Genomic DNA, 22,353 nt, shown 5'->3' with positions numbered 1-22,353 from the left:
CGCAAAAACGCAAAGGCAGGAAAATGTGAGGCAGTAAGTGTGTTCGGAGAAGGAATCCTAACTCAGAGGCTGGAGTTGCCTCCCGAATGTAGGGGAGGAGCTTGTCCAGGAAGCCAGGGGCCAACTGGGGGAGGCCTTTGCATGCGTTCAGGACTTTTCTCATTCCCTTCTTTGACTGCTGTCATTCTTTATTTCCTTTCCCTACACTTAGCCTGCTTCCTGGCACTGACCGCCCGACCTGTTCCAGGCCAGGGTGTTTGTTGCCTGGGTCCTATTAGGATGAAAGCCCATGAGAGCAGGGACTGTCTTCCAGGTATGGCTGTCTTGCCAGTGCCTCGGGACAGTGTCTGGTGTGAGTGATGTTAGGGAGTTGGGTTTCATCCTGTGAGTGTTGGGGAACCACTGAAGGGGCTAAACGAGGGGGTGGGGTTCACGTGAGTATATTTGGGTGTTAGGAGGAGCAGTGTGAATGACACAGAGGGCTGATGGCAGGTGTTTAGGAAGGGAGCTCGCTGGAAGGCAAGGGAATGAGCGTGTGAGGTGACCCTGCCCCTCGGGCTACCTTGGATGCGCCCAAGCTTTGCTGACCTGGTTAATTATCAATAGCTAGTATCCATCTCATTCTATTAGAGATATTTTGAAACTGTACTAAAAATTACAGAGAAGCTCCAAGAACTTTCCCCCCTACTCTACAAAGCCAATACCTGCCCAGGGACTCCAATAAAGGTCACGATGTCATAATATTATAATCATTTTCTTCATTCACTGGCAATTCAGTGATAGATTCAAGAAATCTTAATGAATTATCTTTGAAATGCACTGAACGCTTTGACATAAATGGATTCTTTATGTAAAAACAGGTTTTACTGGGTGCCAAACAGCTGACCTCATCAGCCATTTGTGTCTTACAGTTAGATTGTTTGTGGAATTAGAAAAGAAAGTGGACATTCTGTAATTCTTTGGAGAGAATTGATACAATATTTCGTGTTTACTGGGCTTGATGAGGGAATGAGCTGTTCCACATATGTAAATTTTCCTGATAACTGAACCTCCTCATTTTAACACCTGGATATTTATTATTTTTCCCTTTGATTTTGGATGGAAATCTTTCTGAAACAAATTATTTACTTTCTGCTGATAAACCAGAATGCATTCAATATTCCTTCCTTATGAAGGAACGAATTTTGCATAATTATTGAAGCGAGTGATTACCGTAATGATAATGTTTTGACACTGTGACTGTCTTACCAAATGGCCCCTGGAATGCCATGTTTTCAAAGTTACTGCCCTGGGATGGTTCTAGCCTCATACCCATTTCCATAGCACCTTTCTTAAATGTACTCAGCTTATGTGTTTGGAGGCTGGGAAACAAAATAACTTACTTGCTCCTGAAATGAGAATAGGTAGGCTTTGGGTTGGCAGAAGTATATTCAGTGAGTCAACTGAATGTACTTTATTGAAGAGGCTTTATCTTATCTTTAACTTTTCAGAGAAAGGACTCACATTATGTTTTCAGGCCTTCCTAACATGAAACCATTCATATATAAAAAAAAAAAAATTATAATATCATTGCTTCTACTGGCAACGCTGCTGGTTTTGCAGAGTAAAAGAAAGTAATCCCCAGGCCTCATATACTGTTTGTCTAGAAGCCTCTGGACTTACCTTTGGGCTCTGAAGTGTGGGGTGAGGTTGCTGGAGGTTACTGTAGAAAGGTTGTTTTTTCATGATCTTTGACAATGACTATTTATTGGATATCTACCATATGTAAGATATTGTGAACAACACTGGAATGACTTCTTCAGAGGAACTTAAATTCAGTCGTTGGGGCGTCTGGGTGGCTCAGTCAGCTGAGCGGCTGACTTCGGCTCAGGTCATGATCTCACCGTTCGTGAGTTTGAGCCTCGCGTCGGTCTCTGTGCTGACAGCTCAGAGCCTGGAGCCTGCTTCACGTTCTGTGTCTCCCTTTGTCTCTGCCCCTTCCCCACTCACGCTGTCTGTCTCTCTCTCAAAAATAAACAGTAAAAAAAAAATAATAATAATCATAAATTCACAGTTGGAAGAGGAAGTAGTGGAGGAGAAAACTGTAGTGCTTCGAATTTGTCAAAAGGTACAGCAGGGTGCCTTTGGCCCATGGCCAAACAGGAGTCCTCCTCTCTCCAGAAAGTTAACCTTTGACCGAGGTGGCAGCTTCCAAGATAAGTCCAGTGGAACCGAGGGGAAGGAAGAGGCCCCGGGGAAGACACAGTCGTGGCATCAGCTTTGATCATCAGTGGGGGTGGGAGGGCAGGCATATGGCGGCTAAATCTGCGTACCTAAGTTGAAGCTTGTCTGTACATGCTTTGGGGGGAGTTTGGGGGAGGTGATCACTTCCACTTGGGGAGGAGGGTGGCTTATGACTACTGGGAGCTGAGAGGATTACTGTTGGCTCTTGACTAATGAGCACAACTGCTGATTCAGAGAAGGCAAGGGAGGGCTGGCACAATGCAGAATGATGCGCAGGCTTCAGGGCAGGAAGGGCCAAGTGTGTGTCGTAAGTCTGATCTTCTCTTTGGAGAGCTGGCTCATCCTCCAAGCCTCACTGTCTGAGCCTCTCTCACTGGAGAGACGGTAGCTTGTGGAGTTGGATGAACTTGAGCCTCAAGGCTAGTTCTGCCACTTTCTAGTTGTGTTGTCTTCAATTTTTCTTAGCTCCTTTAACATGAACTTCTTCATAAAAGGGAAGGAGGTGATAAGATTGATCTTGTGGATTCTTCAGAATAATTATGACTCCATTGGGCCTTGCATTATGTAAACCTGTTGGGCCAGACATTCTGCAGGGCCTGGTCTGGAGCCTCGTGGTGCCCACAGGCTGTGCCCACTGACTGACTCACTTATGGGGACAGTCAACTCAGCAGGTGCAGGAGGAAATGCATTACCTCATCTTCTTCCTATACTTCTCCTCTCTCTTTTCATATGTTTGCCCTTTCATGTTGTTGTTCGCTGGGTAGAGTTCAAATTCTTTTTTTTTTTTTTTTAATGTTTACTTATTTATTTTTGAGAGACAGAGAGAGAGAAAGAGTTCATGAGTAGGAGAGGGTCAGAGAGAGAGAGGGAAGGAGAGAATTGTAAGCAGGCTTCGTGCTGTCTGTGCAGAGCTCGATGTGGGACTCGAACTCACGAACCATGAGATTGTGACCTGAGCCAAAACCAAGAGTTGGATGCTTAACCAGCTGAGCCACCCAGGCACCCTAGAGTTTGAATCGTTACAGTTAGCCTAATTCACTCCTTGGTGTTGTCTTTAAATAATTCTTGTTTTTCATGTGACATTTCTGGCCAATCATCTGATCCTGTCCATTTTCCTTCTCTTGTGATGCCACAGTCCCCATCTTTGCTGTGCTTACATCACTGCATGAATAAATTGCTCAAAGTTTTCTTTTGAGGGATTCTCTGACTTTATTTAGCTCCCGTCCACCTTGCACGTTTTTCAGATACTATCGAACTCCTCTCTTTCCATAGTTCTTTCATTTGGTCGTACATTTCCCACCTAATCTTGATTTTCATTTGTTCCAAACATAGTAATAGCTAATATTTATTCGTGCTTATTTTGTCCCAGTGACTTTACTTATATTAGCCCATTTAAAAAATTAATAGCACCATGAAGTAGCACCATTTTGTAGTGGACTAAGCTGAGACACAGGGAAATTAAGTTATTGCCCAAAACTGCACGGCTAATCAGCGTTTGAAATTAGGCAGCATGGCTCCAGACCCTACATCCTTAAGACCAGCTCTGTCTTCCTTGGCTTCCATCGATACATAAGCTTCTAGAGAGCTGGGGCTATGTCATTTCATCTCAACCCATCACCCTGTGTGCCTTGTCTTGACATACGGTGGACACTTCCGAAATGCACGGACTGCTAACTTCCTTATTTCTCTTAAGAGCCCTAGATCATGGCAGGAAGCAGAAGAGGTGCTTTACCTGTAAGTACTCTGATAGGTGCTCAGAGAGCTTGGGGTTCAGATCACAGACGCCTACCAGCTGCCTCACCTTGGTTGAGTTGGTTCTCTCAAGCCACAGTTTTACTCTACAAAATGGGGACAGTAATCATGTTCACCTCATAGAGTTTACCTTAAGAATAAATGAAATAACGTTAGATGCTTTAGTCCTGTGTGTAGCACGTGGAGAGCAGTCAATACACATTAGCTCTTGTAAGTCGTGTTACGATGCCTTCCCCTTTCACCTGACTTTTGTCTGTTTCTTTTAGGCCTATTTCACCTGGTGTATTCTCTGTAACATTTGTGTGACATCTCACAAAGAGCCGGATAGTTATTCCTGTTTGGCCGTTTGTTAGCTGTGTGACTTTCAGCAAGTTACGAATAGCTACAAGTCTCAGTTGTGTGATGGTGACAACAAAGGATTGTTTTTGTTTGTTTGGTTGGTTGGTTGGTTTTGTAGGTTAAATTAGGAATACGCTACACATTGTAACCACTCAGTAAACTTTAGTTTTCTTGCTTTTTTCCCTCTCCTGTCACCAACCCTCTTCCACTAAGCAGGCCTTTCCATAAAGGCTCATTGGTAAACTCAAGTACCTGACTAAGTTGTTTGGAAGTTACATGGAGGAAAAAGAGAGGCTTCTGTTGTAGGGGATGGACTGGATTGAGATCACTAGCAGGAAGCTGTAGGCAGTTGAAGATCCCTGCCTTGTGTCCTTTCGCCTTTTTGAAATGTACTCTTAGTGGTCATTCTAAACACGGCCAAGGCTTATAAATGTGTAATAAAATTTTGACGTCCTTTGAACTCATTCATTCCACAAATAATTCTGGATTGCCAAGGACTGTCTTAGCTGTTGGGGGTATGATGAAGGACAAAAGCAACCTGTTCCTTGTCTTCATGGAGCTTGTGTTTGGGAGACAGACACCAATTATTCAGATATTAAATTGTAAAGAAAGGTGCCATGAGATACATAATTGGGGTTTTGTGTTGAGAGGAAGGGAAATATTCCCATTGGAATGAACGTTTGAGCTGAGATCTGAGGGCTGAGTAGGGGTGCCCGAGTAAAGAGGCAATGGTATACCTTCAAATTTCACACTCACTGTTTTTCTGTTAACGTAATGTGCTATTTAGTGTTTTATGAAGCTTGGATGATGACAGATGATAATTAGTCTTCAAATCTGGAGGTGCCCAAATATGCTGTCACTGACTGTTTTTTATCTAACTTGTGTATAAATAGTACGTGTGTCAGGCTGGGTGAGGAAGGCTGAATGTATTTGAGCACAAACAGTCATTGTGTTTTTTATTACACTCGGGGCCAGTGCTGTCAGTCAGGTCCATCAGGCACTTTGTCACAGTTACGGGTCGCGTTGTCTGGGCTTGCCTACCCAAAGGCAGGTGCTCTGAATTTTAATTTGTATTACCTATATTTGCTCTGAAAGCTGTTTTTGTTGAAACTTGAAGAGCCAGATGCTTGCAGCTAGAGTATGGACCAACTTATTGGAAATTTGCTGAACAAAGGTTGTTAACGCGAAGAAGAGACACCCTTCAGCCAAGTGTAACCGGCTACCAAAATGTGACTCTGTTTAGGGCACTCTTTTTTTTAACTCCCCGCCCCAGGATAATCATCACAATGGAACAATGGAACTCCTTTTCTGACCACTTCTTTCGGGAAAGGTATTTCATGAAATGTTACAGCAGAGTGTAACTTTGGAAGCAAAGTGCAAAGTCCCTGATAATAGTGGAGATGACTGTCTGTCTAAGGTCAAGAGAAGACTGTGTTTGTAGACAGCATGTCTTCCGACACCCGTCACACTCGCATTTTCCATCTTTCCATGAACAAACAGGCCCTGGGAGACAGTTATACCCAGCTAACTTTGTTTTCATTACATTTATGTTTCTGATACTTTCTATTTATGGCAAGTGGTACTGATTTATAAATAACAGGGATTTAAAGGCTCTTTTAAAAATGAATTCGTTTTGATTTTGTCTTTTAAAGTGTATTTAGAGAGAGAGGAAAAAAATGTGCGTGTGTACGGGGGACAGGCAGAGAGAGAGAATCCTAACATAGACTGACGTGGGGCAACTGTAACTTGTGCAAAGCATGACGTTGCATTTTTATATTAACAATAGTGCTCTGAGATCTGGGGGTTGTTCACTTATATTTTTTATATATAAAGGGTGGGATGGGACTTGAGGAAGTTGAATGGTAGGCTAGGGACTGGAACCCAGGTCTCCACACTGTGCTTTCTACTACATGTGTAAACAAGTTGTCACGCACTTGAGAGAGCTGGCCAAAGGCCAGAGCTGCCAGATGGGCTTGAGGATGAGAAAGTTCACTCGTGCCAGATTAGCACTCCTGTTCTAGAATTTATTCCAATGAACCTTTCCATTGATGCCACTGTAAATACCGGCTCAAAATGTCTTTAAGGATAATAATAAGGCACTTTATCATTGACAAAGTACTTGCAAACAGTACTTGATGATATTTTAGATCACAGCTAAGAGAACAGAGTTCTGAAGGTTACATAACTGTCCCGGGACCCATAGGAAGTTAAAAAGTCAAGCTGTGTCTTAAGCCCAGGTTGCCTGACCTCGTGACCACTGTATTTTCATGCTTTCAGCATGCTGTCCTGTCGCTTTGGAGTGTGTGGGTCCATTCATTCTCTGTTCAGTCAACAGTTACTTACTGTTGCAAGACCATAGGTCATGGTTTTACTATCCAAAAACCATTGGTCGTGTTCTTAAGAGGTAACCTCTTGAAGTGGTTTTGCATGAGGCTTATGCCTCCCAGGAAAATCACATGTTGAAAATGGTATTTGTCTTTTTTTACAAAAATTTTTAAAATGTTTATTTATTTTTGAGAGAGAGAGAGAGAGAGAAACAGAGCGTGAGCAGGGGAGGGGCAGAGCGGGAGGGAGACACAGGATCTGAAGCAGGCTCCAGGCTCTGTGCTGTCAGCACAGAGCCCGACGCGGGGCTCGAACTCACAAACCACAAGGTCATGACCTGAGCCGAAGTCAGACGCTTACACAACGGAGTCACCACGCGCCCCTTCCTGAAAAGTCTTCGACCAGACCTTTGCTGGCTGCCTTTCTCAGGTCCTCCGTTCTCAACTCAAATGTCACCTCTCAGTGACACTTCAGACACACTCCCTGACCATCCAATCTACAAAGTCCATCTGTGTGTCACTGTTGTGTCTGTCATGCTGCTTTATTTTTTTCTTCAGACATCGCCATTTAAAATCACCCTGTTTATTAGGCTTCCTGTCTGTCTTCTCCCTGTAAACCGTCTGCACCGCAGAGTTGGAGTTCTCATTTTTCTTATTACCTGCTTTCTCTCCAGCTCGGAGGACAGGTTCTTGCTCAGAGGAGGCTGTCCTGTCTATGAGCTTCCGAACTCCTGAACCTCCCCCGCCCCCCCAGGACTGCTGTCAAGCAGCTCCTAGGTGATGTGATGCTAAATAAATCTATCTAAATTGGCTCCGATGGAATGGACTCTTTATTCTGGGGCAAATGTCATTCTTTCAGAACTCTGAAACAGAAGACTTCTGTTGATAGTGCCCCGTCTCTCCCAAACTCGAAACAGGCAGGTAGCTGTGAGTTTTGGGGCAGGGTGGGGGTGTTTCGGGAGGGTGGGATAGGAGGTTCCTTGGAAGATGCTTCAGTAGCTGATGTTTCCCTTGAGGACGCGGCTTGCTAACGACGGTCAGGGTTCACGTGGCTCTCAGTGGAAGCAGAGTAGCCGGCCAATCTGTGTTTCGTCTTCGGCAGAACTTCGCCTCCCTCCTCGTTTCCATGCTGCCTCCTGTGTTCCTGTCCCACTGGCTCTCCCTGGTTGACTCTTCGTCATAGAACAGCACCCCCCACGTTTTCTTCCCCACCGGGAAAAAATAACAAGTAGGGGAGAACAGCTTCCCCCTTTTTCCTTGCTCCCCCCCCCCCCCACCCCCCAGAAGTTCTCGGATCTTTCCCTGAGGGCCAAGCCTGGGCCCCAGACCGCCGGGCCGTGAAGCCTCCGGTTTCGTGGTGTTTCCCAGTTTTCGCAGCATGGCCACTCTCGTGTGTGCTTCTGTAGGGCAGGTGCTGCTGTTTTCGTTTGTGTGTTGAGACGCCAGTCAGTGCACGAGCCCAGTAACCGGCCTGTTCTCCACGCCAGCGAGCACACCGCAGACAGTTGTTTTTCTCTTTTTTCTTTGTTGTTCTGTAGCCTTCAAGATATACGGGGTAGACGTTGACCTGTACCGACAGCGACATTTTCTCTTCTTTGTAGTGTGGTCTCTCTCTGCCTTTGGTTTTTCTCGGATGCTGATGGCATACGGAAGACTCGAAGCGCACTGCCTAATGTTGTGTGTTTTTGTCTGGTCCCAGAAAGAGAAAGCTTGCCTCTTTCCTGTTAAAGTTTTTTGAAAAGTAACTTTGAGAAACATAGGGAGAGAGTCCCGTGACCTCCGCAGATATTTAATCCTTTAAAGGTGGTCAGATTTCTGGTGCATCACTACCCTCTTATGGTCATAACTGGCCTAAAGGGCCCGTTTCTAGAGCTCCATTCGAAATTGAAAGAGCTACAAAAGAATTCTATCTCGATTTCTTAGGAGAAAAGGTGGAGTCCATCTCACCGTGTTTTAGAGTATTGTTACGGGAAACATGGGACACGAGTTGATAATGTCAGGGTATTAGCAATGACCAGTCTGCAGGAGCTCTTAGTTTTCTCGTCTGACCTATCCAGGCGGGAGGTCATTTGTCCCTACATTGCCATCACAATTTGCAAAGGTGATTGTAGACAGTAGAGTAAGTCAGCTGAAATGACTCGTGTTCTTTCCTGTTATACAAAAGTGTATTTTCCTTAGATCAGTTACAGCACCAGTTACATTACAGCATCAGCTACAACGTGGGTGAACGTTCTGCATTGGAGCACGGAGAGGCAGGATATGGGCATGAAGAGTGCAAACCCTGGTGCCAGCCCCCGGGCTCTGGCTCTGTGTGGCCATGGTTAGGTCACTCGCCCTCACTACCCACCCTCCACGCCGCCCCCCCACTCCGCCCGCTCTTCATCTTCGAAGTGGGAGGTTAGAGTACACACTCATAGAGATAGGAGGAGGATTAAAGGTTTTAGGGTTTTTTTTGAAGTTTATTTATTTACTTTGAGAGAAAAAGAGAGCACTCACAAGCAGGGGAAGGGCAGAGAGAGAGAGAGAGGAAGAGAGAGAATCCCAAACAGGCTCCACACTGTCAGCACAGAGCCTGACACAGGGCTCGAACCCACGAACTGTGAGATCATGACCTGAGTCAAAACCGGGAGTTGCATGCTCATCTGACCGAGCCTCCCGGGTGCCCCTAAAGGTTTTATATACATGTCTTGAAAAGGGAACGTCCATGTAATAAGTGACATTTAACTGTTTGCCATTTTCATATGTGTAATTGTGTATCTTTATTCTTCCCAGTTCTAAGTTTATTTTTCATAAGTTTGTATCACAGAAAACTTGATTTCTTCTCATCGATAGTATTTGGCAAGACATGGGTCGTGTTGTAATTCACATTAAAGCCTTGAGAATTCGAAGCCATCAGGTTTGCAGGTCTTAAGAGCAAACACAGACGTCTCCGAGGTTTTACCTGCATTTGCTCCCAGACCAGGACGTTTCTCATGTAGCATAGGCTTCGTGGCTCATCCAGGGCTTTGACTTTCCTTGGCAGGCTTTTAAAATCTACGCTTGGTACTGTATGTGCACATGAACGTTTCCTCGTGGAAAATTTTCTTTTCTTTGGAAAAGCTCAGACTGCTCCTCAGGTCAGCTCTCTCGCCTTCCCGGGGAGGGAGGGGGAAGAGTGGAGCGGGCAGTGCCCGCTTCATGATGGGGAAGGGCTCCGGGGAGGCCCAGGGCGCCACATCTGCAGTCAGTCCTAGAGGAGCCAACACTGGACCTGGTTTTTTTTTGTTGTTGTTGTTAAGCGTAATATATCTTTAAAATTCTGCCATAATTCTGGGCTTATACGAACTTATAATATAGTATCTTCAAAAGTACTGCTTTTTCATGTCCGTTACTATATACAAATGGTGCCAATTACATGCCCTCTTGACAGGGAGCTGGCTTTGATATCTGAGCCCTTGACTTTTCTGTCAGCAGGGGGTTGGATGATGCGGGTGTCTTACTGATTTTGAAGATGGGAAGAAGGACGTAGTGTCCTGAGATCACAGAATCGTAGAAATACAGTGCTGGTGGGACCACGGGGTCAACCTGTCTGCCCTTGCCTGTCCACATTGGTGAACGGGTGTGAAGTGATCTGCACGAGGTCACATAGCTGGCGAGAATAGAGCCCGGGCCTACGTATCTTCCCAGCCCCTGCACAAGACCAAGGCGACTTTATAAGACAAGAGAGCCTGCGATATGAACATCACTCAAGTAACATACGAGTTACTAGTGGAGGCCTCTAGAGTGTAGTAAAAACTGGGTTTTCTGGAGAATGAGGAGAAAGCTTTAATCGCTCCGGGAACTAGAGCTGACATTCTGTCAAGCCGTAAGTATGGCACAGTTTTGGAAATTTTTGTGTGGAAGAACCTAGAAGATTCTTCCCTTACCACACTGTAAGCTGCAAGGGCCGGGACCTTCTGGTTCTGTTTTCCAGTGGGGAATTTCCGTAGCTCTTGTCACAGGGGGTTAAGGAAAAAATGGGAGCGGGGGGATTCGACAGGTTCGCTAAGAAGAGTGTGGCAGGTTGGGGGGATTGTGCAGCCTCATCGGTTTACACTGCTAAACTCTGGTCTTCGTCCTCAACCAGAATTTTCCTCATTTTGTCTCTTCATCTAGCCACTATTTGAGTGCCTGTTTGGGCCAGGCAGTGGCCCTGGGCCCTGGCCCCTGCACGCTGCAATGGGGAATCATTCAGACAGGCGTGGTCCCAGCTCTGTGTTGTAGAGAGGGACAGAGGCAAATGAGGACTAATGAACAAGTAAAAACTCAGAAATTTGCTGAGTCTTATGAAGGAAGCCACCAGGATCCACAGGGAAGAACAGGGGTCATTGGGCTACTTTAGGTCCGGGATCAGCTGGGGCCTCCCTGCGAAGAAGATCATTCTAGGGCGGAGGAACAGCATTCAGGCATGCCCGGGAGTAGAAAGAAGCTTGAGGGCCGGAGGAAGTAAATAAAACTGGTGTCCAGCATGTAGTTGGCGGAGAATTTGGCCAGATGAAGCTGGAGAGGCAGGTAGGAGGCCAACAGACCAGACTGGACTTTGCTGGCTTGGGTTTTTCCTTAGGGCAGTGGGAAGCCAGTAGGGCTTGGAGCAAGGGAATGGCATTTAACTGTGTTGAGAAGGTTTACTGAACCTTGAAAATCTACTACATGAAAGAGGCCAGTCACCAAAAACCATATATTGTATGATTCTATTTATGGGAAGTGTCTAGAATCTATTATGTGAAATAGCCAGGCAAATCCATAGACTTAGAGAACAGATTAGTGGTTGACCAGTGGTCAGGGCGGGGGTGGGTGAAACGGAGTGAGTGCTAACGGGTATGGGTTTTTGTTGCAGGGTGGGTTGAAAAGGTACTAAGATTGGTTATGGTTACGGTTGCATGACTCTGAATCTACCCAAACTCAATGAATTGTGTGAATTCATTGGGTGAATTGTGTGGTCTGAGCATCGTGTCTCAATAAAGCTGTCATTTCAAAAATCAGAAAAGACTGACGGTGCCTCACAACCGGCTCCATTGCCCTAGGCAGCTGTCCCCAGTTCAACGGCTGCTTTTGGCTTTTCTCCACCCTCCTTGAATAGAGCATCCCCTTGGCCCCCCGTGTCCTGCTACTGTACAAAAAAGCCATCAGCTGCTGATGATGTCAGCTTCTTGCCGTCAGACCTCCAGTTCCATCCATCCCGGACGGGCTTCTGTGTTCCCCTTAACAGTGCTAGACAGGCAATGGTTTAAATCCCCAACACTGCCTCTTACTGGCTGTGTGACTTTAGGGCAGTTATTTAAAAGCTCCCTGAGCCTCAGTTTCTTGTCTTTTTTTTTTTTTTTTTTTTTTTTTAAGAGCTTAAAATTTTTTTTTCACACACCCTTAAACGGCACTTCCTGTGTGCCTGTCATTATGTTGTAAGTGCTTTAAGAATATTTAACATGTTTAATCACCCAGATAACCAGGTGACCCCCCTTGAGGGTAGGTACTGTTACCCTCTCCGTTTTGTAGGTTAAAAAAACCCTGAAGCACAGAGAGTTTAAGTAACTTCCCCAAGGTCACACAGCTGGGGAGTAGCAGAACTGAATCCAGGCAGTTTGGCCTCAGAGGCTCTATTCCTTAATTACCCTGCCATGCTGCTGATCCTGGCCTGTAAAATAAGCTTAAGAATAGCCCTTTCCTTGCTTTGTTTACGATTTTTTAGTCTTCAGTTACTTGAACATCACTTGTATCTTAGAGCATTTCTGCAGTGCACAGCATGGTACCTGAAACATAGTCTGTGAATTAACGTACCTAACATTCTTCCATTTCTTCATCAACTGCCTTAGACCCCACGAGGACTTGGGTGCCCAGTTGAGGTCTGGGTTCTGCCTTAGCCCTGCCCGTTTTGTGTTTTGTTTTGTTTTGTTTTGTTTTGTTTCTTTTTTACTGGAACAATGTCCTAGGGAGCCCACTCTTTCATTTTGGGTTCCTCATCAATGGAGTGGCGATAATTACAACCTGGCCAGCATCCTCCCTAGGGCCATTGCAAGGATCAGTGAAGTGTTTTGTACATGCAGGTGCTCTGTAAAACGCACAGCCTCCTGTTAACCCAGGGGCTTAATTTAACACGCCGCCCAGCTGTTGGGACTGTGCGCTTTTGAAGTGCTGATGGCTGTGTTAGTAGATGGTTAGACAAATGGCAGTTTTTCCCTGGAAATCCTGATGGCCCAGGTGAAAAGGAAGTGGCGAATGTATTGTGTGTTCACCTCTGCATGGGGGAGCTTTTCCCCTGGGCAGTATTGACACTCAAGCAATGGGCAGAGCTGAAGCCCAGCTTCTGGGCCACCACCTGGTCCCTGTGCTAAATTGATTCCCCCCAGAGCTGTCAACTTAAACTTGCTGTGTGTGGTGTGCGGGGAACAACTCAGTTCTTCCTTCCATTCGGCGTAAGCACGCCAGTCACAATAGTTGTAGCCAATGTTTGGTTTTAGAGTAAATCTGGTGTATAGTATTGGCAAAATAAGTTGTGTTGGAGGAGGGGAAGAATTACAACTTGTATTGAGAAAAGTACATTGTTTTCTCCTCTTAACACATGTTACTCCTCCCCCCTTTCCGCACCCCCCAAGCATTCCAGAATTAGATACAACTGTTTGGTTACTGAATTACACCAACCAACCTTGGAAAGTACATTCCCCCCCCCCCCCCCCCCACCCAGAGCGTTGTGGAATCCTCTGCGTTCATCTCTACAACTTGGTTTTGTTTTTAGAATCTGAAAACTTACTTTGCATTTTTTTGCTGAACATCTACTATGATGTATTTGTATACATATGTGTACGCACAGACATATGTCGACGTCCCCAGACATGTAAGGCAATGTCAGATTTCTTCCCTGCCCTCAGTGTTACCTTTCATGTTCATGATACTTTTTTGAGGGGGACAGGCAAGGGAGGAGGACTCAAAGCTGATCATCTCTTTAGACCATCTAGACCATCGGTTCTTTGGTTGATTCTGATTTGCATCAGAATTTGCATTTTGTCAGTTCAGTGATTTAGGCCAGCCTAAGTATTTCCTGAAAAAGATGATTTCAGACAATGCTAACTTATTTCATTTCCCCTGTCCCCACTCTGGGTACCTCCCTTTGCGCCTGGGCTCAGGATGCTGAAGGGATGGCAGGATGGGTCCTTTACACAGTGTTAAGGTTGTGCTGGAGCTGTGGGCCGGGGGGGGGGGGTGGGGTGGGGGGGGTGGGGGGAAGGGGGGGTTGCGGTGAGACAGGGTCAGATTGCAGGGCCTACAACTTTGACGCAGAGTTTCCTGGTGCAAATTGCCAGCTGGAAGGCATTACTTACCAGTGCAGAAACCTCAAATGAGGGCAGGCCGTTTACTTGACTGTTTTCTGGGTAACTTGAATCCTTGAACTAAGGTAGTCTTTCTATTTTTACTTCCTTAAATTATCCTGGCATGGATATATTTGCTATTTCCAAGTTCTTTTTCGGTAACGGATTGTCTGCGTATGTAGTGAAACCCGAAGAGCGGTTGGTTCTTGGTTCCATTTTCTGATGTCTTTGGGGTGACATAAGTCCTAGAAGGCATTAGTTCCCGGCAAGAAAGCTGGGTTTGCTTTAGAAACAAAATACTGACTGCCCTCTGCTCTCTGTGTTGTTGCTTCTTGTAAGAAATTGAGGCTTGGGTTTGTTGCTATGTATTTGGTGCCTCTTTAGTGATGTGTGGACCAGCTTTTCAAAACCACGTGGTTAAGAGCACAAATTTTTATTTTGTCTTCAGCATTATTGTGCTTTAAGCTTGCTACTCTGAAAAATGCCCAGGAGCGTATCCCTCCCCCTCAAGATCACTTGCTCCATTCCATAAATACAGTGGAAGAGCTTGGTTGGTTCTTAACTGGCCTTCCAGGGCTCTCATTGCTGGCTCTTTCCATGTGTTTGGATTTCCTGCAGCTTCTGCTTTGAAGGCAGTAGAGGCCTCAGCAATGGCTTCATAGGCTCAGACTCTAATCAGGGCAGAAAACCTCACAGCATCTTTCCCCAAGACCAAGTTCATTCACTTGGTAATTATTTTAGCTCTGAGGATGTTTGAGATTGAAGTTTCTGGGCAGCTTATTTCCTTCTTCATACTCTGCTATGGTAAATGAAGGTAACTCATACTAGTTCAGATACTTGTAGGCCTGGGAGGAACTGAGAGATCTTCTGATCCAGTTCTCAGACGTTGCGTTGTGGTACCCTTTCTTCACATTGCATTGAACCAGAAACCTGGCAAGATGACTGAGAAAATCAGGGCTGTGAGTGGTAGGGTGGGTGTCAGTTCGTTCGTTCTTTCTTTCTTTCTTTCTTTCTTTCTTTCTTTCAGAAGTGTTATTTATTTACTTAGTGCGTGAGAGCGAGTATGAGTGGGGGAGGGATAGAGAGGGAGACAGAGAATCCCAGGCGGGCTCCACGCTGTCAGCACAGAGCTAGAAGCAGGGCTCAAACTCACAAACTGTGAGATCATGACCTGAGCTGAGATCAAGAGTGGGACACTTGAGTAACTGAGCCCCCCCCAGGTGCCCCTGGGTGTCTGTTCTGATCAAAGCCAGCTCATCCATGTGTGAGGAGCCCAAGCACTGGGAGTAAGTGGTTTCTAGCCAGTATAACGCAGTAAGGCCAAGGAGTAAAGCCAGAATAAGCCCTTGGCTGTCAGAGGCAGTGGGGAGGGAACTGACCAGCAAAGGGAACTTTTAGGGGGTGATAGAAATGTTTATATCATGGCTGTGATATGGTTACAAGACTCTCTGTATCTGCTGAAACTCACCAGGTTGTACCCTAAAAATTGGTGAATTTTAGTAAGTGGTCTCCCAAAGCATGTTTAGGATTTTTTATAGGGGAGGGGAGGTGATACCTTCTCTGTTGTTAATTCAGTGGAATTCTATAAAATGACTCTTTGAAAAATATAAAGAGAAAAGAAACAACCAGATTCACTTAAATCCTGGTCGAGTCTATTTCTCCACTTGGCAGATTTATCATCACTTTGTACTCGTCACTGCTGTTAGTTATACCAAGGGTTGGTAGAGGTCCAGGTAGTAAATATTTTAGGCCTTGTGGGCCGTTCGGTCTCAGTCACACCACTTAGTTCTGTCACTGTAGCGTGAAAGCAGCCGGAGGCAGCATGTAAGTGAAAGACTGGCTGTGTTCCTATAAAACTTGACTTACAAAACCCGGCAGTGGGCTGAATCTGGCCCGTGAGCTGTGTTGGCTAACCTGTGAGTTGACGCTTTTGTTCCTTTTGGAGAAACTCCACAAAAGGGGCATTTTTCTACATTCTCACCAGAAGGACAAATGTCCTAGGAAAGTGGGAGTCTAGGGAAGTTTGGAAGAGGACAGACCCTCCAGGGCTTAGCCATGAGACGCTCCCGGACTTGGATCTGTGAAGGGTAGGGTGGTTTTGCTTACATGGAATTTTGGAGGGTGAATTAGGAGGAAGAATTGTGGAGTAAGAGAGGACTGAGCGTGGCAGCCCGTTTCTAGATTACCGTAGAAACCTAGGCGGGAGAGTTTAGCTGCGACAGTGACATGGGATGGAGGGGACCTTTTGAAGGGATATTATAAAACTTAACATAAGAAATAGACATTTCCAAAGGAAAAGTTAAAGATTAAAACATTGAAAAAAAATCGGAAGGCAAATTGTGATTCTTTGTTAAGAGGGAATGTGATACCATTTCAAGTGATTCTCATTAGATCTGATCATCATTGCTTAGCGACGTCAAGTCTACCGTTTTTTTATTTAATTAATCAATTATTTTCATGTAAAAAAAATTTTCAGTTTACTTATTTTTGAGACAGAGAGAGAGAGACACGGGTGTGGGGAGGAAATAAGCAGGGGAGGGGCAGAGCAAGAGGGAGACACAGAAGCAGGCTCCAGGCTCTGAGCAGTCAGCACAGAGCCCGATGCGGGGCTCGAATCCATGAACCACGAGAACATGACCTGACCCAAAGTTGGACACTCAACTGACTGAGTCACCCAGGCACCCCTACTTATTTATTTTTTAATGTTTGTTTATTTTTGAGAGAGAGAGACAGAGTGCGATCAGGAGAGGGGTAGAGAGAGAGGGAGACGCAGAATCTGAAGCAGGTTCCAGGCTCTGAGCTGTCAGCGCAGAGCCTGATGCAGGGCTTGAACCCACGGACCACGAGATCACGACCTGAGTGGAAGGATGCTTAACCATCTGAGCCACCCAGGTGCCCCAACACTGGCTGTAGTTTTGATTCTCTAGGGAAGGCCAGTCAGTCAAGGGCCTGTCCAACCAGGCAAAAAGAATTCCTCAATCCTTTAAAATTATAGAGCTGAAAGTCAGCACACCCCTGTGTTTCAAACATGGTGTTACTGTCTAAACTCAGATTGCTATATTTAAACCAGTTTTATCAGCTACTTTTAAAATTAAGGCCTGCAGACTTCAACAAAACAAGGGTGACAAAAGAAAGTCATTCCAAAGGGATATAGTTGGATGGCTCACTTCCTAAAAGGGCACTTGGAAGTCCCACCAGTACATCATGCTTCTGAATTTTGGCATGCTCTGATTAGTTTTGCTTCATTAATTGTATTATGCCCACCGAGAAGCCAACCATATTGAGTTTTTTAAAATCCTTAGCAAAGGGCCACGTTTGGGAGACATTATGACATATTGGATCAGGAGGGTCAGCAAGTTGGGAAGGCAGAGGAGCTTTGATGTCAGGTCTTTACTGTTTAATGTTTGGTTTTTTTAAATTTTTTTTTCAACGTTTTTTAATTTATTTTTGGGACAGAGAGAGACAGAGCATGAATGGGGGAGGGGCAGAGAGAGAGGGAGACACAGAATCGGAAACAGGCTCCAGGCTCCGAGCCATCAGCCCAGAGCCCGACGCGGGGCTCGAACTCACGGACCGCGAGATCGTGACCTGGCTGAAGTCGGACGCCTAACCGACTGCGCCACCCAGGCGCCCCATACTGTTTAATGTTTTTAAAAGTGTTGAGAATTCTAAGAATATTTTAATTAGGTATAAACGTATCACCCAAGTCTGGTTTCCTTTCCTCTGGTTCAGATCGTGGAGAACTGACCTCTTCCTAAGCCCTCATCTCCTTCATAGTGGAAGGCCTTGCATGTTAATTCAATGAATGAAATTGAATTTGTGTGATCTGTAATTGATTCTCCTGGTTGAGGAACCTAGTGTACCCGATTCTGTTTGAATCATCTGTCACTTGTGGCCCTTAAAAGTCCTGACTGAGACACGAGCTTATAACTGTAGTTGAACCAATTTCTGAATCAAACAAAACAAAACCCTCTGGCTAAAACATGCTTCAGTGATCAAAAGTACTGTATGTAAAATGCTGTAGGACCACTCTGTATTTGTGGAATTACAGTTTTTGCTGACTTGAGCATAGGCCAGAAGCATAGCCACTGAACAGTCCTTCCAGTGGGCCGCGTGTACAGAAAGAGGGTGATGTAGCCCATGATCTGATTTTAGTCTCCTACAGAAAATAGGAAGAGAATAGCTCTACATTTTTTGTGATGGAGCATTTCCTCTAACTTCTTAATCTTCCTATACACAGGCCTTGCCACCTTTTAGAGAGCTTAATTAAGAAAAAATAATTCTTAGTATGGGACAATGATTCTTTATCCTTAAGGTAGAAATGACCTTCTTTAATCCTGAAACATTGAGACTTGAAGCAAATACCTGTAGATACCATAGTCCGTAGTTTCCTTATCTTTAGTTACTCACCTCCACGGGAAAATAAAATCAGGCGGCTTGTACTTGGTGTGACATTAATATTTTTGTGAGGTTCTTTGTCTTTCTTCAGGCATTCACTTACTTATTTCACAAATATTGTCAAGTGCCAGCAATGTTCTAGATGCTGGGGGCCAAACAATGAACAAAAGGAAACCTCTGCTTTCACGGGGCTTATGTTCTGATGTCCATCAGAAAACACTTTTAGGTGGAATCGATGATTATGGCAGGCTCCCGTCTTTGGGAATACCTTCCAGGGGAGGTGATAATGTGGGCTGTTGAGATCCCATCTCCAATTTACAGTGTTCCCGAGGGGGTGCTACCTACGCCTTTGGGGTTTCTCTGTCTCTCTGGCAACTTTTATTCTGAACACTTAGGAAAGTGAGGACCTGAATAAATCACATCTTTGTATTTAACAATATTTATAGAGTATTTATTGTGTGCTTCATGGTGTTCTAAGCCCATTTATAAATATTAACATTTCATTTTCATTGCAGATCCGTGCAGTAGGCAGTGCTTTCTTTTATCCCTGTTTTACAGGGGACTGAGTAACTTGCTTCTGTGGCAAGAAGTGGGACTCGTATTGGTGCTCAGGCTCTGAACCATGGCCCCGTCTCGGTCTACATCTAGGGCGAGAGGTTTCTTTTTTTCCTTTTCACGTGTGGGATTTCTTTGAACGTTTGAGTGTTTACTGCCAGACCTGGTGACAGCAGAGGGATGCTGGGCCTCTCCTTCCTTCTCCTTCTTGGTTCTTCCACATCGAGTTATGTGCTTAATTTGTGTAACTGGAATGTGTTTGATCTGATTTTATTTAATTACGTGTTTGTTTCGGTGCTGCTAGACATTCTGTAAGTTCCTCGAAGCAAGGAACTGGCAAACAGGTACGTGCGACAAATAGATTAAAGTGGATCTTGCAAATTGTAAAACGATTAGACCAGTTTACTTGAGTTGGGGATTTTCCCCTCCTCTGTGGGGCTGTGTCGTATTTCATTTAGCTGTTTGCGAATGTTTGTATTCTGATCAGTGGGATAACTGAAGAATAGGCCATAACATGTTGGAATAATAAAGCCGGGGGCAACATTATTTAAAATCTAGCATATTCAGGGGCACCTGGGTGGCTCAGTCGGTTAAGTGTCCAGCTTTGTCTCAGGTCATGATCTTGTGGTTTGTGAAGTCGAGCCCCGCGTCGGGCTCTGTGCTGACAGCTGGGAGCCTGGATCCTGTTTCGGATTCTGTGTCTCCTTCTCTCTCTGCTCCTCCCCTGCTCATACTCTGTCTCTCTCTCAAAAATAAATTAACATTAATTTTTTTTTTTTAATCTAGCCTATTCAACATATGTGTTCCTTGAAAAGAAGTCTTTATGCCACTATAGAAACTGTTTTTAGGTAGGTGGCAACATGCTATTCCTTCTTGATAATTCTTCTACATGTCGGGGATCTTTGGATTATTTGAGGTCAGGTCCCGTATATTCCCTCAGAATCCTCAAGGACACTCTGGCTCCCTTTTCAGGGAAATGTTCTGTATTCTGCATCCTTCAAGTTCTCAGTCTCTGATCATACACGCAGCGTTTGTCCTACCAGGACCCCACATGGGCCCTTCCATCTCCGCTTTCTCTGTGTCCAAAATATTTCCTCAGGCTCTAAAGCTACTTCTGAAATCCTGTTTCTCCAGTGAAACTTTCCAGTTAATTAAAAGAGAAATCTGGCCTCACCTTTATATCAACTTATTATTCAGGGATAAAGTTTAACCAGCATCTATGATGCATGGCTTCTTCACTTTAATTTTAATGGACGCATTTATTCTGTGCATGGAAACTGACACGAGTCTCTGTTTTATGCTTATATTTTAAGCAGTGGACTTGCTTGGCACAGTAAACATGAATTTCAGTTCTGCTGGTCCTTGGTCGTTTGTTTTGCTTAAGAAAGAGTTTATGATCGCTTCTCGGCCTTTCGGCTAAGATTAAGTGAAGAAAGAGTTTATGACCTGTGGATGAATATGAAATAAAACGCTGTTACATTTGTGTGGGTTTTGTTGGGGCTGCCGTAGAAAAGTACCAGAGACCGGGTAATGAAACGACAGAAATGTATTCACTCGCAGCTCTAGAGCCTGAAGTCTGAGATAACGGCGTTGGCAGGGTTGACTTCTTTTGCAGCCGTGCTCCTTGACTTTCTTCCCCCTGTGTCTTCACTAGGCCTTCCCTCCATGTGTGTCTTCTCTATAAGGACACCAGTCATACTGGATAAAGGCCCATCCTGATGATCTCATTTTGACATAATCACATCTTTAAAGATTTATCTCCAAATACACTCACTTTCTGAGCACTCAGGGTTAGGACCTCAACGTATAATTTTGGTGCAACACAGTTCAGCCATAACGAAATTTAAATGTATAACATAGTTGTCCTAAACTTTGATGATCATTAAAACAAAAATTGTCTTTACATTTTAAAAATAGGCAAAGGGAGAGGACATCCTGAAGGACAGGAGATTGTAGGATGTTGGTTGTGATCTGGCTTAGAACTGGCTAAGTGATTTAGGGTGAAATTCATAGTAGTTAAGACTTTTGTTCGTACTTTGCAACTGTTTGGATTCAATGACAGTACCTTCTAAGTACCTCTAAGATGTTGTGATTCTCTCTTAATAACTGTTTGCAATTACAGTAAAACTTTGGTTGACGAGCATAATTTGTTCCACAAACATGATTGTAATCCAAAGCACTTGTATATCAAAGCGAATTTCAAGAACCATTGGTTCAGTTGTGATCATGTGATGTTTGGAATCACGTACGACTTGTATTGCAAGACATCGCTGGCTTTTCAAATGAAAATTTTTTAGAAATGTTTGCTCATTGGGGCGCTGGGGTGGCTCAGTTGGTTAAGCGTCTGACTTCGGCTCAGGTCACGATCTCATGGTTTGTGAGTTCGAGCCCCGCATCGGGCTCTGTGCTGACAGCTCAGAGCCTGGAGCCTACTTTGGATTCTGTCTCCTTCTCTCTCTGCCCCTCCCCACATGTGCTCTGTTTCTCTGTCTCTCAAAAATAAATAAATGTAAAAAAAATTTTTTAAAAAATGTTTGCTCATCTTGCGGAACACTTGCAAAACAAGTTACTCGCAATCCAGCGTGTTACTGTAGACCCTACTGCTTATTTAGGAAGATGCTTGGAGAGGAATTTTTATAACTCCGTGTTTCCTGGGGGGAATGTTGAAGAGCAGAGCTTGTGTCAAATGGGCCTTGATTTGAATTCCAGGCCTTTCCTTCTATAGCAAAGCTGAAGAAAATGACTACAGAAATCCTTCTCTTGGCATCTTACCAGCCGTGTGGCTGTGGACGGGTTTTGTGGCTCCCTTGTACCCTAAAGTTAGTCATCTATAAATTGGGAGTAGAGGTGTTAGGAGGCTCTCCTTAGGTCTTGGCGCTGTTGTTCGCTGCAGATAGATACTGCCCATCTGCAGGTGGCCCTGGGTGGCAGGGTGCTGGGATGCAGCCCAGGGGCAGGGGGGCACATCGGTCTCCATACCTGCTGACTTGCGTGGCCTCCACTGCCTGTCTGACTCACGTGCCACAATGGCCACTTGTGGCTCAAGGCTGTCGAAGTGGAGCTGGGTTTGTTTATGTCACTGTCCCTAACCTCGCTTGCTGTGTGATGGAGCCCCTTGGCTAGATAGGTGTCACTTGAGGGAAGACGGGTGGGTTCCAGCTGGTTACCAGAAAATAATTTTTTCTTACCTCCTCTTCCTGTATTTGATAGTCCCAAATGGTTCTAAGGACATTGGTCTTCTTTTCATGTCTTACCAGGAGGCAAATGGTGAAAGTTTACGGGGCAGAGGTATCATTTAGCCTAGCACATCAGCTTTTAAGATCCATAGATGATGTTAGTGTTGCCAAAAGCAAGTGCTGCGCCTTGTGTCTACTTTTCCTAGTCCAGAGTACCCACGTGGCAGAACTTTGGTGAGGGGTCAATGAAATAAGTGTGTGTGTGTG

Source organism: Lynx canadensis, chromosome B2 (assembly GCF_007474595.2).
Source record: "Lynx canadensis isolate LIC74 chromosome B2, mLynCan4.pri.v2, whole genome shotgun sequence".
NCBI classification, from domain to species: domain Eukaryota; kingdom Metazoa; phylum Chordata; class Mammalia; order Carnivora; family Felidae; genus Lynx; species Lynx canadensis.
This window is presented reverse-complemented; position numbering follows the sequence as displayed.